Source organism: Engystomops pustulosus, chromosome 1 (genome assembly GCF_040894005.1).
Source record: "Engystomops pustulosus chromosome 1, aEngPut4.maternal, whole genome shotgun sequence".
In the NCBI taxonomy this organism is placed as follows: Eukaryota; Metazoa; Chordata; class Amphibia; order Anura; family Leptodactylidae; genus Engystomops; species Engystomops pustulosus.
This window is the reverse complement of record NC_092411.1, coordinates 230,559,361-230,575,929: the sequence shown is the minus strand read 5'-3', so window position 1 is coordinate 230,575,929 and position 16,569 is coordinate 230,559,361.

Sequence of the window (16,569 nt, the reverse complement as noted above, 5' to 3'; positions counted from 1 at the left end):
GCCCTCTTTTCCATTAAGGGGTTAAACACCCGGAATAGCCATTATTATATTTTGATAGATCGGACATTTTGGGACGTAGCAATACCTAACCTGTTTATGATTTCTACTGTTTATGTTTCTCAGTTCTAGTGATGGGGAGTGATTTGAATTTTTAGGTTTTACTTATTTTTATTTATTTTTTTTACTATTTTTCAGACCTCTTAGGGTAAAAATTCCTTGATTAATCTCCAGTAATAGTTAGCAAATCCCACAATTCTCTGAATCGCCTTTGGACCTGTGGGTGCAGGACAATTCTGGACCTTGCTTGGATCCCTCTTAATGTCTGAGTCTGACCTTCCTATATCCCAGGAACTGAAGGGTGGGTTCATAGTATAGAAGACTGGAAAAAGACTCAAGTTCAACAAGACCTTTAAGAATTAAACAAATGTTTATTCCCTATAACCGGTCATATTTTTGGTCTCCAGAAAGGCATCTAGGCCTCTCTTGAACACGTACATAGAGTCCACCATAAGTCTCACTGCTCTTATAGTAAAGAACCTTTGTCTATGTTGTTGCCTCTCCTCTAGAGCATTCCCCCTTGTCCTGGTCACAGACCTAGATATAAAAAGATCTTGTGCCATTAATGACGACCCTCTGTTTTTTACCCAAATACTGATTACCCAATGCACAGATTTTCCCCTAGTCCCAGCAGTGTCATTTTATGTACCAACCTTTTATGCGGCACTGTGTCATATGCCTTGGAAAAGTCCAGATCTACAAAATCCACAGCGTCCCCCAGATCCAGTCTGGAACGTACCTCCTCATAGAAGCCAATCAGATTAGTCTGACAGGACCGATCTCTCATAAACCCATGCTCACACTGGGTTATAAGGTTGTGCACAGTGAGATACTCCAGGATAGCATCTCTAAAACAAAACTGTCAAATATTTGCCTCACAACAGAAGTTAGACTCAAGCGTCTATTGTTTCCAGAATCACTCTCCGTTTTTAGTTTTTTATCATTTATATACTTGAAAAATTATTTGGGATTATTTTTGCTCTCCTTGGCAATATTTCTCTGTCTCTATTTTTGCAGCCTTCATTTACTTTTTACTTCCCCCTGTTGTCAGTGACTCGTTAGATGGCTGTTGCGAAGTACATATCGTCTTCACTGAGGAGCTGACTAAGGAGGGAGAGACACCCCCCTCTCCTCTCTGCTCTCAGCTGACTTACCTCATAGCATAGTCCTCCGGCAGTCATTCATGTGCTGCCAGGAGCACTAACTAATGTAGTTACCAAACAACTACACTTATCTCTCCCTCAGCTTTTCCTAAACTTGTATATAAACAAATAAGCCACACAGACACAAGATGCAGAGCAATCACAGACCCCCCCCCCTCACACTCCACAGCAGGAAATGGCAGGAGAGACTCCCCAATTCTTCAAGCTGTCCCATCATGTGCTATGCTGGAGTTTTATTTAGATAAATAGATATTAGATAGACAGATATGAGATAGATAGAATATACATAGGTAGAAATGAGCTTGATAGATTGATGATTGTAGTTCTTTTCAGAGCTGGAAACCATGGTTGCTATGGACCAAAAAAGTTACTAAATGAGGACTAAAGGCAAAATACTTTGCTATCCTGCTTTAACTAGGTCCTGAAGTTTTCTGTCTTTTTAGGGCAAGTTTCACTTGGTGACCAGAACCCACACAATACAGATGATTTTTCATGTGGTTCTCTCCCATCTGGTAAGAGTTAGTCTTGTCCTAACTGCTTAGGCTCTTCTGTGGACACTGAGACGTCTGGACCTCTGTTTCTCAATGGCGCATTCTCTAAGGTCCACTAACATAGAGAGATGAGGTCATCCAGAGAAGGTGGAAGTTCCCAAGAGCATAACTCATCTTTGACTGGGTCTGGCAACCCTTCCCAGAAGACTGACACAAGAGACTCTTGGCAAAAGGCATTGCAGGAATACAGTTGCTGAAGACAACCGGCCAGGCTCATCGGAGATCTTTCAGAAGGTCTCCAGAAAGGCCTGATAATTGTATCACAGTGAAACATTTTGTTCCCATAGAGGAGAGGAGCAAATGGATGAGATCTAATACTGAAGCAAAGTCTAATGATTCAGGAAACAGACGTGTATCCCATCCCACAGATGAGATCACATAACCACAGGAGGAAGTTGCAGGATATGACTGCAATGCTGAGAACCAGCCACCAGAGGGCGTATAGCAAGTAATCTGCATACTTACCAATAGAGGGAGTCAGAATGCATGAATAATCGGTGCAGAATCGTGACAGACCTGGAGAAAGGACCATATTAAACTCCCCACCAGCAACACTATGAGGCACTATGTACTGCAAAACCTCCTTATTAAACAGGAGTGGTACATAAAGGTCCACCAGAACTATGTGGATCCTATTAATTGAGCAATGGATGTATATAAAATGGCCCCAAATATTACTTCTAAATAATTTATACTCCTTAACTCACAAGTATTTGTGCTGTGCTCAGTTTTCCAGCTATAAGGTTCTTCCCTTATTCATTTAGAATTTCAGAACACATATCAGGAGCACGTATACCAACAATATGTTCTTCCAACATTACATATACTCGCAACATTTCATCTGTCTCTAGACACTGTAGACGAATTCACAATGGGGACACGTCACAGTTAACAGTCCCACCTGTTGAAAGAATAACCCACCCTAAAAGAGGCAGAGATTGGATTAAAGCCCTCCGTAATAGAGAGGCTTTCTAGATACTTACCATGAAAACCAGAACTCCCCAAGGTCTAAATCTTAAAAATGATTTAATGTAGGTGTACTAATGTTTTCACATGTTATATTTTGTACCCATATCTCTGTGTTCTATGCTCCTCTTTTGTTTACGACCGTACGTAATCAATGACGTGTATATCTACCACTTCTGTTTTCCTATATAACTAATAAACTACCGCCTTATTTATTGTAGACTATGAATAAGAACTTGCTATAGTTCGAAACGCGTTAGTCCTTCTCTTGCCATGGTACCTGGTTTAACTTTTTTAAGAAAAATAAAATAAATGTGAAGTTTTAATTCACGAACGATTCGTCTGCATACCTGTCTGGTTGCTGGATTCACGGTTTTCTTCATTATATCTAGCCGGTCTAAGACATCATGTAAGGAGGTAACAGGGGCTGATTCTGCCTCCTCCTGGCCCCGATGCTTCGGCTGCTCTCTAGCTATAAGGTACTTGACCAGGAGGAGACGGAACAGCAAAATCTGGGACTGTCCCGTCGAATCTGGGTAGATTGGGAGGTATGGTTTTGCTCTGAGGCCCCCATTCTAATAGAAGTCCACCATACTTCTGAAATCCTTAATCTGGACCTGGATAAAACTGGTGATAATTTAATATTCACTATCTTACATATATGTGAACAGAATCTAAAACACCTCTTCATGGGTCTTCTTTTGACCCGAGACTATCTGGCATCTGCAGATTCGTTACAATGAGCCAGTGGCTCATTGTAATGAATGTGCTGCAAAAATGCCATATATTGCAATACAGAAGTATTGCAGTATATGTTAGGAGCGATCTGACTATCTAGGAATAATGTTCCCTAGATGGTCTAAGAAATAGTGAAAAAAAAAAAAAAAAAAGTTTAAAAAATAAAAAAAATTAATAGAATATTAAAAGTTCAAATCACCCCCCTTTCCCTAGAACGGATATAAAACATAATAAACAGTAAAAATCACAAACATATTAGGTATCGCCGCGTCCCAAAATGCCCGATCTATCAAAATATAAAAACGGTTACAGCCGGCGGTGACCTCCGAGGCGCGAGGAGGTCACATAACATAAAAAATGATCAAAATGTCGCACAGACCTCAAAATGGTAGCAATGAAAACGTCGCCTCATTTCGCAAAAAATGACCCCACACACATCTCCGTGCGCCAAAGTATGAAAAAGTTATTAGCGTCAGAAAATGGCAAAAAAATGTTTTTCTTTTTTGTACACATTCGTTTTTGAAAATGTATTAAAACACAATAAAACCTATATAAATTTGTTATCACCGCGATCGCACCGAACCAAAGAATAAAGTGGGCGTGTTATTTGGAGCGAAGAGTGAAGGTCGTAAAAACTGAGCCCACAAGAACGTGACGTGCGTTTTTTTTTTTTCAATGTTTCCACATTTGGAATTTTTTTTCAGCTTCGCAGTACACGGCATGTTAAAAAAAAAATAACATTACGGGAAAGTAAAATTTGTTACGCACAAAATAAGCCCTCACACAGGTCTATACACGTAAAAATGAAAAAGTTATGGATTTTTGAAGTTGGAGAGCGAGAAATGAGCCGAAAAACCCTGCGTCCTTAAGGGGTTAATATATCCACCATTGTAGTATGATATGGAACTCTGAATCTAGCATATGAGAACAAGCACAAAATTGTGTGTGTTCAAACATTACATATTATTCAGTCAGTCATGCCTTAAAATAATGTATCTCCAATTTTTGTTTTGATTAAAGGAAATCTACTATCAAAATCAACATGATAAACCAGAAACACTTACCCATATATACTCGAGAATAAGCTGACCCGAGTATAAGCCGAGGCCCATAATTTTACCACCAAAAACTGGGAAAACCTATTGACTTGAGTATAAACCGAGGGTGAGAAATGCATTGGTCACAGCCCCCCCCCCAGTATATAGCCAGCAAGCCCACAGTAGTATATAGCCAGCCAGCCCCCAGTAGTATATAGCCAGCATGCCCCCTGTAGTATACAGCCAACCTGCCCCCTCTAGTATACAGCCACCTCCCAGTAGTATATAGCAAGCCATCCCCCAATAGTATACAGCCAGCCCCTTGTAGTATACAGCCAACCTGCCCTCAGTAGTATACAGCCAGCTTGACCCTGTAGTATACAGCCAGCTCCCTATAGTTTACAGCCTGCCAGCCCCCTGTGGTATACAGCCAGCCCCAGTAGTATACAGCCAGCCCCCTGTAGTATACAGCCTGCCCAGCCCCCTGTAGTATACAGCCAGCCTGCCCCCTGTAGTATCCATCCAGTCTCCCCGCGGCTTCTGTAACAACCGGCAGAGAGGCGGCCATGCTCCCTGCCGGCAGGCGCATACTATGACGCAGCCTCTGCTGACGTCATAGTATGTGCCAGCCTGTAGAAAACCAGGCCGCACCTATGCCGGGTGTTATCGAAGACAGAAGAGGAGCCGCGCCGACATCGGGGAGCTACAATGAGCATCAGGGCCGTCGGAGGGTGAGCATATAAGTTTATTTTTTTATTGACTCGTGTATAAGCCAAGGTGAGGTTTTTCAGCACATTTTTTGTGATGAAAAACTCGGCTTATACATGAGTATATATGGTCCTCATAGGCCAAGGCACAGTGACTGTGGTAATCTTTTTATATTTGTTGTCTATGGACTGCTTCCTTCTAAAGTCAACTTTTAAAATTACACCAATGAACCTGAAGGGCTCCTGGGGATGTTACCAGAGCCCCTCTGTGATGTAGCTTTACAGGCTGTTACACTATCTCCCCCTTCCCCTTCTCCCTTATTACTTCCCTCTACTTGATGTGATCTCACTGCAGCAGAGGAAGTTTCAGCAAACAGTGGGAGGAGAGAAGTGCTCGTTGTACAATCTGCAGTATGTAGGAGCAGTAAGTCCAACCTGCTTTGCGGCAGGGTCTGGTGAAAACCGGGTGCCACCTAGACTCAGCCCCCGGGTGATGGCTTACATCATTGTCTGTGGTGGTCCAGTCCAGCCACAGACCACGCCTAGGTTCCACTACCTGATGTATCCGATCTCACCACCATTGTGGCCCAGCAGTCCCTGCAGATTGCTGTTCAGGGTCAACAACTTGATCAGCTGGCCACCATCATGCAGCAGCTATTGGCAGCAGCAACAACATCCAGCTCATGTGGCACACTCCACTACCACGGCTTCATCATCCTTTGTAGAACCCAGACTGCGTCTGTCCATGCCCTCTAAGTATGACGGATACCCCAAGTTGTGTAGTGGGTTCATCACACAGTGCTCTCTATACATTGAGCTGATGCCTTCACAGTTTATCTCTAAACAATCTAAGGTGGCTTTCATGATCAGCCTCCTCTCCAGGAAAGCCCTGGCATAGCCCACCTCTCTCTGGGACAGGAATGACCCGGTCACAGCTAACATCTCCTTCTTCCTCTATGAATCCCGCTTAGTCTTCAAGGAACCAGCCGGGGCGTCTTCCGTCCAACTGAATCTATGCCAAGAGGACTCCTCAGTTGGTGACTACACAGTTTGATTCCGTACTTTAACTTCCGAGCTGGACTGGAATGAGGCTGCCTTGCTCGCTACCTTTAAAAAAGGACTATCTAGTCAGATCTTAGACGCTTTGTCTGCATGGAAACTGCCGTCTTCCCTGAGCGGCCTGATCGCTCTGGCCACTCGAATTGACATCCCGTTCTCGGAACGCTCAGAGCAGCAGCGAGCTGAACAAGAGCAAGTCAGAGTCCAACATGTACCCTGCTTGGCTCCAGTCTCCCAGCATCACTTTCCTGTGGTTCGCCTTAATGCCGCTGGTTATCTCCTCTGTCAGTGGGCAGTTTCTCTGTGATTCAAGCCAGTTTCACACCGAACCTCTATCTCTGCAAGCTTGGACAAATAAGGAGAGCCTGACATTCTTTGTGTCCACATCCTCCGTATTATTGGGCCTTCCTTGGTTGCAGCAACACGCTCCTGTCCTCAACTGGCAGTCTAGGGAGATTTTTCACTGGGGTCCTGGAAGCCAGTCTCACTGCCTCATGGCTCTCTAGCCGGTCTCCTCCATGTCAGCCTCTGGAGGGTCTTCCCGCTGCTTACGTAGACTATGCTGATGTCTTCTCATAGAAGCAAGTGGAGATTATGCCACCTCACCATTGCTACGACTGCCCTATAGAGCTGCCCACGGGCACATCACCTCCGCGAGGTCGAGTTTACCCACTCTGCGTGCCCAAGACCACGGCTATGTCAGCTTACATCAAGGAAAATTTGCAAAAGGGTTTTATTTGCAAGTCTTCTCCTGCCGATGCAGGATTCTTTTTTGTGGCTAAGAAAGACGGTTCTCTTCCCCCTGCATTCACTACCGTGGACTTATGGTGAAGAACTGTTATCCTTTACCCCTATTCACAGAACTCTTCGACCACCTCTGTGGAGCCAAATTCCTCACTATATTGGACCTCTGGGGAGCTTATAATCTCATCTGTATCTTTGAAGGCGATGAGTGCAAGACTGCCTTCAATACTCGGGATGGGCACTTCGAATATCTGGTTATGCCTTTTAGACTGTGCAATGCGCCTTTAGTGTTTCAGGAATTTGTCAACAACATTTTCAAAGACTTGCTTTATGTCGTTGTTTACTTGGACGATATCCTGGTGTTCTCTTCTGATATGGTGTCTCATCTGGTCCACATACGACAAGTTCTCAGGTGCCAATCACCTATATGCCAAACATGAGAAGTGCCAGTTCCACCAGAAGAGCCTTCCGTTCTGATATATTATCTCTGACAGGGGTCTACAGATGGATCCTACCAAGTTGTCTGTGATACTCCAGTGGCCTCGCCAAGTGGGATACAGAGATTCCTTGGCTTCACTTATTATTACTGGCAATTTATACTACATTTCTCCTAGTCTAGTGTCTCCCATTGTGCCATTGACAAAAAAAGACGCTAATACTAAGCTCTGGCCTCCTGCGGCTGAAGAAGCATTCTCTAAGCTGAAGTCCTCCTTTATCTCTCCCTCTGTATTAAGTTCGGGCCGGAGGAGAGGACAACATTCTGGACCGTGGACTGTTGAAGAGGTTCCTCCAGACCAAGAAGAGGGCAAGGCCGAAGGCGGGAGGGGTATTATCCCAGGTTCCCCTGCGTCCCATGTGCCTCCCTGTGCCCCCGGAGCTCTGCATATTCACTTGCCGTGCTCCAGCGACGGTCTCCTTGCTCGGGCGTATGCGTCATCCACTGCGTCTAAGATTTAAAGGGCTGCTTTCCCAGATAAATTCCCGGCCTCTTCCTATGCCCCCTCCCGGATCTTTGTGTCTTAGAGAAAGGTTGCTCCTGATATCCCTTGCATTTACAGTGATTTCTCAATGTGACTTTAGCTACATTCCTGACTTCATTCCTTTGCTGCTAGCCCGGACCTTCTGCTATGTCCTGACTCTGATCCTGTGCTGCCTGTCCTGACCTTCTGCCTGACCACAACTCCGTGCCTGCCTTCTGATTCTGTACCTTGCCTAGGCCACCGCTATGAACAAAGTCATTCCTATGGAGCTACCTGGTGGTACCGAGCGGGCTCTGGTGAAAACTGGGTGCCACTTCGACTCCACTCCCAGGTGTCGGCTTACGTCATCATCCATGGTAGTCCACAGGGGTGACTACCCCGGGTTCCTGAAAGGCTTATACTCGAGGCAATAGGTTTTTTTGTGTAAAAATTAGGTACCTCGGCTTATACTCGGGTCGGCTTATACTCTAGTATATACAGTAAATAAAATATGACATCATCAGTTACCAGTATTGGAGGCGATGATAGCATTTTTTGTGATTTGCACTGCTATGTTTCCTCACCTCGTGTCTCCATCTACCCTCACATATACATTGTGAGCCCTCACAGGCAGGGTCCGACTTCTACTTGTCCCAGATCTCTGTATAGTAATTTTTGTATTTTGTACTTGCATTTGTTCACCTCTTAATGTAATGTATGTGAACTCCTTATTGAATGTACTGATCCATGGAATTAATGATTTTTTAGAAATAATAAAAGAGGTTGTATCTTCTATTGTTATACTATCTGTGACTTAAATGAGGTGACAAGTGTCAGTCCAGTTGGCAGATGGAAAATATAGGATGCAGGATATAGTACTTTGTATTGAATATAAATATGTAGTAGCAGTGTCTGCAAACAGGTAGCTCTCCATGTGCTGTAAGAAGTTTCACATGCAGCAGCATATTGCAGATACATGTATGAACTTCCATCAGTAAAATACCAAAAAAAGATTATGATGTTCTCCCAAGGACACTAACATTTCTATGCAGTTTTGAGGCCAACACTAAATTTGGATCATAGAGAATGAACCTTTAAAGAACCTTTACAGAATTCCAAATAGAAAACGTTTTATGTTGATATGTTAATAAGCAGCAGGTGCTCCGGTTATTTAACCGCAGCGGCTCTCCCATCGGATCATATATACATGCGCTCCCCCCACTCTGGTTGCGCCCGTTTATCGTGACGTTGCACTGTCTGTCGGGAGGAATTTCGTACCATGCATATATAATCAGATGGCAGAGCCAAGATGTAGCCGGAGCTGCTCATTTACATATTATTATAAAGACATTTTCTACCCTAATTCGAAGGTTCCTAAGGATAATAAAGAAGTTTCCATCCCCTTGAAAAAATGACAAGCAGGTAACTTTGGACATCTACCATCAGTAAACTTGATGGTAGATGTCCTTTAAGGTGCGCTAGCTCGGGGCCGGGCCTCAGCTTGAATGCATGTGATCGGTAACCAGCACCCACTGTCTTGCATTTAAATACAAGACCTGATGCTGGTTACCTATAGAAGGCTTTTTCTCTAGAAACACATATGGTATTGAACCATGGCCCACCCCCGTGCACAAGTGTTACATTTGTAAACGCAATGCTAGCAGTACATGTGACTGCACACTTAGATTGGTGTTAAATGTTTTCAGTCTTAAAATTCCCTCTGCCTCCAGCCTCTTTGCCACAAAGTCTGCCAGGTTGGACCTAAAACCAAGTGTGATCTGGTAGAGTTTTTTGCAATATTCTTCAACGGTTTTCTGGTGGTGACAACTGTATATCACGCCCTCCATGTTGTATGGAGCTGGGTAAGGTGGCATTCTTTCCAGCATGTTGACAGTTTCAAAGAACTTTTTGATTATTTTTTATATACACTTTTAAGGCAGGCAAAATGGCAACAAATTGCAATTTGGACATTTTCTTCCATTATGGCATTCCCAACATGCCACGTACATAATTGTAAACATTCAGACATAGATCAGAGCTGACACTTAGAAAGGACGGCACTCCGCTTCTTCAGTTGTGGTGCACGAGGACGGGCGAAGGTTCCGCCAAGTAACGTAAGCGAAAGTATCCCAGCACTCACGATAAATTCCAATTTTTCTTATGCAATCAATTTATTTAGCACAATTTTTAAACAGAACGCGTTTCGGCTTACAAAGCCTTTATCAACTACTAAATGTACATGCTATCGACTTTATTTATATAGTGTGAATAGGTCCCTTGTTGTTGACGTCACATCCTCGGTAAATCCAAATCGAGGTGTGATACCGTCAGGAGGCGTAGCTTCATTTCACCAGACGTTTCTACGGATGGGAACAGAGTAATAAAGAAAAATAATAGTAATAAAGGATAACAGTTTATATAAAACTAAACCAAAATCATAACCTCGTAACATCGAAATCACGATTTAACCCCTGGGGTTCCAAGGTATTCAGCGTATAGATCCAAAATGCTTCTCTGCGTAATAAAAGTTGTTTAATATTACCTCCTCGTCTCGGTTGCTCAATTTTTTCTATTACCATGAATTTGAGTTGTGCAATAGTGTGTCCACATTTATGGAAGTGTGAGGGAATGGGTTGGAAAATGTCTTTACACCGAATTGTAGACTTGTGCTTACCAATGCGCTCAGATATGCACTGCATAGTTTCTCCAATATAAAAGTAGCCACAAGGGCATCTGATCAAGTACACTACATTGGCAGAGTTGCATGTGAAAAAACCTTTTACTTTGAACGGATGGCCTGATCGAGGGTGATAGAATGTATCACCTCTCATTATATTGGAACATTGTGCACAATTTAAACAGGGAAATGTCCCATTCTTTCTAGACGCCAGAAAGGTTTGCCGTGGGACCCTTGATATACTGCCAATATCTGCCTTAACTAATTTCATGCGCAAATTAGGCGCCTTTTTGTTACAGATCAATGGTGGATTTTTAAATTCCTCTATATCAGGGAATGAGTTACCTAAAACTTTCCAATGCTTCCTCACAATCGCATCAACCCTCCAGTTAAGAGGGTGGAAACGATGCGAGAACACAATCCTTTTATCGGTATCAGATTTATTTCTGCGGGGTGCATCCATACATGATTTCGCTTGTTCCAGAACCCTATCAGGATAGCCCCGTTGTTTAAATCTTTGTTCCATCTCCTTCACTCTAATTTTCCTCAATTCTGCATCAGTCACAATCCTGTTAATCCTCTGGAACTGTGATTTCGGTATGGATTTTTTGGTGGAATAGGGGTGACTACTTTTGTAATGGAGTATACTATTTCTGTCCGTCTCTTTTCGGTACAGGTCAGTTGTCAAAAAACCTTCAGTATCTTTTATCAATAGTGTATCAAGAAAACTCACTTGAGTCAAGTCAGAGGTGGTAGTAAATCGTAATTCATCTCTTCTTGAATTAAGGAAAGAAATAAACTCATCAAGAGCCTCACGTGGCCCCGCCCATATGCAAACAATATCGTCGATAAAACGACGCCATAACTTAACGTGTTTCTGATACAAATGATGAGAATAGACATAGTCTTCTTCAAACATCGCCATGTAGCAGTTTGCATAGGGCGGGGCCACGTTCGACCCCATGGCGGTTCCGCATTGCTGCAAAAAGAAATTATCCTGAAATAAAAAATAGTTATCCTTTAGTACTACTGTGAGGATGTCAATTAGGAATTCCCTTTGTTCGATAGACAGCCTAGAATCACCCAAAAGTAACCTCTTCGTAGCCTCAATCCCCTTGTCATGCTCTATCGACGTATAAAGACTCACAACGTCTATTGTCACTAAAATATCGTCCTTCCCTACCTGTTTGATGTCCTTAATCAAAGATAAAAAGGCTGCAGTGTCCAATAGGAATGCAGGTGTTTTCATGACCAATGGTGTCAACACTTTCTCTAGGACCTTAGCCAGGGGGGTAAAGACTGAGTCAGTGGATGCCACTATGGGCCTTCCCGGGGGGTCTACAAGGGTTTTATGCACCTTAGGCAATATATATAGTAATGGTGTTACAGGGTCATGATTGATCAAAAATTTTGCAAGTCTCTCATCAATGGTACCCTTCTGTTTGTGGCCATCGACCAATCGGATAATTTTGGATTTAATCTGGGAGGTCGGGTTCCCAGGTAATGGTAAGTATGTTTTAGTGTCAGAGAGTTGCCGTTGGATTTCTTTGACATAGGCGGATCGGTCTAAAACCACGATCGATCCGCCTTTGTCAGCCGGTTTTATTATTAAATCTTTATCAGACATCAATGACTCCAGAGCTTTAAATTCATCACGGCTAAGGTTACGATTCACTGTAAATTCACCTAATTTCATATGGTTGAATAAAGCATCAACATCTCTTTTGACAAGACCAATATATGTCTCAGCCGGATGAGATTTTTTAGGAGGAGAGAAAGAGCTCTTTAGATTTAAACCAAGATTGTCAAGACTTAATACATTAACATCATTAACCTCAGTCTGAGGTTTTTGCAACATAACAGAATCATGAAAAAACATCTTAAGTCTAACATTTCTAAACAGTCTCTGTAAGTCCAACTCCATCGCAAAATAGTCAAAATGTCCAGTAGGACTATAAGAGAGCCCTTTTTGCAACAAGTTCATCTGCACATGATCCAAAATTTTAGAAGAAATATTAATTACTAACGATTGTTCACTACCTGGGCCCTCGTCAGTATCGGATCCGGGGCAGTGACGGTGGTGACGACCCCCTCGTCTTGTCTTCCTGGAGGTTCTCCGGTCTGTTCCCTCGGAAAAGGGGAACGACGTGTACGATATCTGCCACTTCTGTCGCTGCTTGAGCTGGAGTAACGTCGACCTCCTCGCGTGCCAGGTCTTCCCACAAAGCCCGAGGTATCTCGCCATTTATAGACTTTATTGAGCCTGTAATCTTCCGAATCACGGAAAAATTTTTTCTTTTTAATCTCTTGGGTATCTGTACGATATTTATTTATATAGGTATCAACCGATTCCTTGAGGTTAGTGAATTCACTTGCATTTAAACAGTCTTTCAATTGTTGTTCAATAGATTCAGTTTTAACTTTTAATGCATCAAGTTCTTGTTTAATTCTGGCAATAGTCAGAACAATAATGTCCATAGAACACTTATTGATGATCTTCTCAAAATTATCACGAAATTCCTTATCTTCTGAAAACATAGAGGGTTGTAGTCTCACACGTAATCCCCTTGGAATACGGCCAACCTTATAATATTCAGCCAGGGTCACGGCATGCAATTCATAGGCCACAAGTTTCCTCTGTTCTCTTTCCCAATCTCTCCGTTTGTACTCACTCTGAGGGATGTTGAGGAACTCCGTTGACGAAGTTATCTGAGAGATAATTCTCGATGCTTCATCATCCGAAAATGATAAAGTCGTTGCAGACATTTAGAGTTATCGCAGGTGCACGATCCAACAGAACAGAATCCAACACTTAGAAAGGACGGCACTCCGCTTCTTCAGTTGTGGTGCACGAGGACGGGCGAAGGTTCCGCCAAGTAACGTAAGCGAAAGTATCCCAGCACTCACGATAAATTCCAATTTTTCTTATGCAATCAATTTATTTAGCACAATTTTTAAACAGAACGCGTTTCGGCTTACAAAGCCTTTATCAACTACTAAATGTACATGCTATCGACTTTATTTATATAGTGTGAATAGGTCCCTTGTTGTTGACGTCACATCCTCGGTAAATCCAAATCGAGGATAATTTCTTTTTGCAGCAATGCGGAACCGCCATGGGGTCGAACGTGGCCCCGCCCTATGCAAACTGCTACATGGCGATGTTTGAAGAAGACTATGTCTATTCTCATCATTTGTATCAGAAACACGTTAAGTTATGGCGTCGTTTTATCGACGATATTGTTTGCATATGGGCGGGGCCACGTGAGGCTCTTGATGAGTTTATTTCTTTCCTTAATTCAAGAAGAGATGAATTACGATTTACTACCACCTCTGACTTGACTCAAGTGAGTTTTCTTGATACACTATTGATAAAAGATACTGAAGGTTTTTTGACAACTGACCTGTACCGAAAAGAGACGGACAGAAATAGTATACTCCATTACAAAAGTAGTCACCCCTATTCCACCAAAAAATCCATACCGAAATCACAGTTCCAGAGGATTAACAGGATTGTGACTGATGCAGAATTGAGGAAAATTAGAGTGAAGGAGATGGAACAAAGATTTAATCAACGGGGCTATCCTGATAGGGTTCTGGAACAAGCGAAATCATGTATGGATGCACCCCGCAGAAATAAATCTGATACCGATAAAAGGATTGTGTTCTCGCATCGTTTCCACCCTCTTAACTGGAGGGTTGATGCGATTGTGAGGAAGCATTGGAAAGTTTTAGGTAACTCATTCCCTGATATAGAGGAATTTAAAAATCCACCATTGATCTGTAACAAAAAGGCGCCTAATTTGCGCATGAAATTAGTTAAGGCAGATATTGGCAGTATATCAAGGGTCCCACGGCAAACCTTTCTGGCGTCTAGAAAGAATGGGACATTTCCCTCTTTAAATTGTGCACAATGTTCCAATATAATGAGAGGTGATACATTCTATCACCCTCGATCAGGCCATCCGTTCAAAGTAAAAGGTTTTTTCACATGCAACTCTGCCAATGTAGTGTACTTGATCAGATGCCCTTGTGGCTACTTTTATATTGGAGAAACTATGCAGCGCATATCTGAGCGCATTGGTAAGCACAAGTCTACAATTCGGTGTAAAGACATTTTCCAACCCATTCCCTCACACTTCCATAAATGTGGACACACTATTGCACAACTCAAATTCATGGTAATAGAAAAAATTGAGCAACCGAGACGAGGAGGTAATATTAAACAACTTTTATTACGCAGAGAAGCATTTTGGATCTATACGCTGAATACCTTGGAACCCCAGGGGTTAAATCGTGATTTCGATGTTACGAGGTTATGATTTTGGTTTAGTTTTATATAAACTGTTATCCTTTATTACTATTATTTTTCTTTATTACTCTGTTCCCATCCGTAGAAACGTCTGGTGAAATGAAGCTACGCCTCCTGACGGTATCACACCTCGATTTGGATTTACCGAGGATGTGACGTCAACAACAAGGGACCTATTCACACTATATAAATAAAGTCGATAGCATGTACATTTAGTAGTTGATAAAGGCTTTGTAAGCCGAAACGCGTTCTGTTTAAAAATTGTGCTAAATAAATTGATTGCATAAGAAAAATTGGAATTTATCGTGAGTGCTGGGATACTTTCGCATAGATCAGAGCTGCACATGGAGGGGCGCAGCCGGCCGAAGTGGAGGCCGAACAGAGGGGGCGTTAATGTCCCCACACTGGCGCACTTGCGGCACGAGCGTCGGTGTATGATAAATATGCCCCTGAGTGTCCAATCTACAACCAAAACCCACTTATTTTTTGCAAAGTGCTGACAGTGGAATTTATTACTCCCTGTTCTGTCACAGTTTTCGATTGTGTCCAAAGGGCACCAAGATAGCAGAAAGGAGGATGAGAAATTTTGATAATCATTGTAGCTTCCCTCAAGGGAACCGGCAGCCAAGGATGACTTGACTCAATATAGCACTAAACAAAAAATGACTCTTTATACAGCTTTGTTTACTGAAATCTGAAATATTTACAGATGGAGAATATGGCAATAAAAATAAAATTTTTAAAGGCATTAAGACAAAACAAAACTGTATACTTTTTTACTTTTATTATACCACATTATATATAATTTATCTCCATACTGACGTATTTGGACCGTGCAGTAAAACAAAGGAGCAACTACATTTTTATGCCAGTTCCACCACACTTTTTTACTGAATATTAAATGACACTCCTATAGTTTTAACAAGCCCTCATAAAGATATGTAAATGGCAAAATTTTAAAAACCTATGGTTTTGGGAAGTGAGAACTGCAAACAGAAAAGGACCTGGTCCAGAAGAGGTTAAAAATGTGTCACAGAAAAAACAAAAAAAACACTCATGTATGGTCTTGCCTAATTCATAATGACTAAAAAAATCACCTAACTTATCATTCACTTTGAACACTTGCTAACTTGTTAATTCCTTCACCCGTTATGTGTCTTATAATGTGTCAATGCATACAATAATACAGCAAAGTGTATTTATTTTATTTGCATAAAAAAATCTTACAAAGTTGGATCTTCACATCTGTATAAACCCAAAGTATAAATGTAAATGCCCATTAAACTCTCCTGTAATAAATCAAAGGTTTCATTGTTTGGTTGAGCAAAAAGTGTAAAAGTTTTTAAAACGCAAAAGCCTTTATTTCCTCCGACTGATCATCTGCCACCTTCTTCTCGTGTGGTCAGCCTGTGGTTTTCCTCTTCGGTGCTGATCCTACTTATATTCTATCCTGATTAAGGTCATTATCCTTCCTTAACCCATTCTGCACTATTACACTATTCGAGGTGACATGTGACAGCTTCCTGTGGTTTCGTTGTCTCTGTATTAGCTGTGTTCAGAGGCTTCTGAGTCACTGCACAGCATCTGATAACAAGTTTA